At 38.8% G+C, this 3,463-nt stretch overlaps 1 pseudogene; it reads right to left on the minus strand.

The window, feature by feature from the left end:
• Window positions 1-978: 978 nt before the first annotated feature.
• On the minus strand, window positions 979-1,096 carry LOC134931528 (5S ribosomal RNA; annotated as a pseudogene).
• Window positions 1,097-3,463: the final 2,367 nt, after the last annotated feature.

The raw sequence follows: 3,463 nt of genomic DNA on the forward strand, positions 1-3,463 counted from the left end.
TTGACCCTTTGATTTATTTTAATGTCACACCCTTTTGTGCTACTGGTAAAAGCAAGACAATTATCTGTTATATCCTTTTAGTTTGTGAAAGAATGTGTAGAACCATCACTGACATGCAAGGTTACATCTAAATAATTAACACAAGTGCAGTGACAAGTGCTAGTGATCATGACATGAAAGGCATTATTAATGTGCTCAGTGAGGGAAGGAATAGAATTATCATCTTATCCTAAATACAAAAAAATAATCAATATAGTATTTATAGAATACCAGGTTTGCCTCATAATTGCCACCTCATCTTCAAAAGCACCCACATAGAGGTTTGCAAATTGAGTGGCAAACTTGGTCCCCATTCCCGTGCCCGAACTTTGAAGGTACTGTGGTAACTGTGATTAAAGAACCCACAAAATAAATGTGGGTGAGAATTAAGTGAATACAATTCAGAATAAATTCATGCTGTGTCCCTGAGCCCATCCTTTTGAAGGATAATATCTAGTTGCTTAATTTCCATCTTTATGTCCTAAATTGATGTACTATGAGAACACTTTTTATACAAAGTAGAGAAGAAGCAAGACTCTTGGTGGGCGCACTCTTTAGCAAAAGATATCTAGTATTATGTATAGATAAGAGATTAAACTAGCATTTATTAGATTTTTAAAACAAGGTTATTGGGTACTCAAAGTACACGACAAACAACATAAAAATGTAATAAAGGTTAAAAGGCTTTGCGTTCCAAATAATTCTTTAAATTGAGCTCTTAATGAGAATTGCTGAAAGACATAGGAACCAAGGCTGCTACACCCCTGATAATGTTTCTATTTATTGCCTCAATGACTGGTAAACCGGACTCCTGGTGAAATCAAACGTCAAATGTGGTAGCTGAAATTGTGCCCAAACAATGAAATTAGTATGGAAGAAAGTATAGTATTGTGATTCTGCTGTCAGCGTTAGACACGAAGTCACATGAATGAGCGGAAGATTCTACTACACTTGGTATTCCCAGATAGTCTCCCATCAGGTACTAACCAAGCCCAGCACTGTTTAGCTTCCAAGATCGGACGGTATTGGGCATTTTCAGTGTGGTATGATAGTAGTTGGATACAGAGGCCAGGCTCCCTGAATCACTGATGAGAGATCACTTCCGAAAAGAAAATACAATAGGATGGATAGAAAGCAATTGGATAAAAGTGAGAAGGAACAACTAGATTGATCTCCTGCCAGTGTTAGGTGGAGGTAACTTAGCCGATGACCAAGTTCCAGCCCTCACTGTCCCTCCGGATCGCTGGTGAGAGTCCATGAACAAATAAATAATGCTGCACACAGTAAAAGGTGGAGTATTCCTTATATAAGTGCAAAGCTTGTACCTCTATTTGAAAGATTGTATCAAATGAAAACACAAAATATGTTGCATAGATTACAATAGCAATATGTTGCTAAACTGTATACCAAAATTGGCCTGTATTTAGAACAATCTTGTGCAAATAAGCCAGTATGTCAACTTTGCAAAGAATAAATCATACCCATTATTGCAACATTGTATCGGCTGAAAGTGTACTTGTTAGAAGCCGTGTACAGTATATCAGCTGAGAGTACAATTATTGAGGCAATAAGCCCCTGTCTGCTGATTTTAGTTATAATTGTGTGTGTATGATTAATTTTTTACTTTGTGCAAAATGAATACATGATTGAGTATCAGGTGGACTGTGTGGCATTGAAAGAAAAAAGTAAGTCACAATAGCTAACCTAAATGTAAATATAATGCCAGCTAAAGAAAGCACCAATATTTACAAATGCCGGGCAGCCTAGGGGAATGATCACCTGGTAGTTGGGAGAGCCGCTCACAGCAGTCTATAACTGTGTCCACTCTTCAGGTTAAGATAGTTTGTCAATGAGTGCTGGACCAAAGCCAGCATGATACCAACTGTGTATTCTCTTTTACTATCACTCTGGCTTTGGTCCAGCACTCATTGACAAACTATCTTAACCTGAAGAGTGGACACAGTTATAGACCACTGTGAGCGGCGGTCCCAACTACCAGGTGATCACACTAATTTCATTGTTTGGGCACAATTTCAGCTACCACATTTGACATTTGATTTCACCGGGAGTCCGGTTTACCAGCCATTGAGGCAATAAATAGAAACATTATCAGGGGTATAGCAGCCTTGGTTCCTATGTCTTTCAACAATTCTCATTGAGAGCTCAATTTAAAGAATTATTTGGAACCCAAAGCCTTTTAACCTTTATTGCATTTTATGTTGTTTGTCGTGTCCTATTCACAGGCATGTTCATATGCATCTGTTTCCATTAAAAGCAATGGGAACAGTTGCACATTGTGACTAGCCACGGCAAGCTGCATATAATCAATGTCACAATGCCTACACATGTGGAGGATGAGAAAGGGCACATCTGTAAGTTATAAAACAATATGTGTCCTGCCATTCAATATACTTGATTGAATTCAAAATCTGTGTACTACAGTATCCCTTATATAGGATCTCAGGGACACAGTGTGGAGTTGAACTTGAAAATCAAGATAATGTTACAAATTAGCCTAGAGACTTGGCTTGGTGGATTATGAACTGATTTGTGCATTTTGGGAAGGTGCTTTTGAGTGTGATAGTTTGTGCATGGTAAAGAAAATCAAATTGGGAATTAGGAAATGCATTAGGGCATCATCTAACAAATCCACCAACTGCACTGATAGAAAAGTACAGCATGGGTTCTTTCAAACCTTTTTGTAGAAAATTGGAAATTAAAAGATTTTTCTTAAATCTACCATTTTCTACTTGATTGATATCAAATAATGGTTCACCAGATTCTGCATGATCATCACAATGTTCACCAACTCACATGGCAGTTAATGTAATGTGGGGCTTACTGTTAACTGTGAGACCATCTAAATGGTCCGTGATTAGGTTAAACATGCATATTCTCCATTCTGCTCAAGCACCCAGTAGCCCAGTAGTTTCCAAACTCTTTTGAGTCACCGCAAACCAGAGTATCAGAATTTTTTTCATGGCACCCTTAGGCCAAAAGTTCTTATTGAGAAATGTAAAGGTTAGGTTCAGCTATGTGGTGAGGGACAGGAATTGCTTCTGATTGGCCACATATTTTGTGATTGGCAGCTGCCAGCACTGGTTTTGCCTATTACATTGCTCATAAATTATTTTGAATTGGTCCTGGACCACCAATCCAAGGCACCCCTGCAAGAGCCTCATGGCACCCCAGGGAGCCACGGCACACAGTTTGAGAACCACTGCAGTAGCCACTTAAGAAAACTGTACATGCCTTGCGCAACCCAGATTTTTGTTTAGTCCACTCTGTGTACACATTAGTAAATGCCACCCTCGAACAATTCACCAGTGCAAGCCTATTGTCACCATCTGTATTGAGCCATGTCACTGAATGCCTTTCTACCATGTCATTTCACCACCTGAAACTTAATACTCCCCAAACAGAA

Source organism: Pseudophryne corroboree, chromosome 5 (genome assembly GCF_028390025.1).
Source record: "Pseudophryne corroboree isolate aPseCor3 chromosome 5, aPseCor3.hap2, whole genome shotgun sequence".
In the NCBI taxonomy this organism is placed as follows: Eukaryota; Metazoa; Chordata; class Amphibia; order Anura; family Myobatrachidae; genus Pseudophryne; species Pseudophryne corroboree.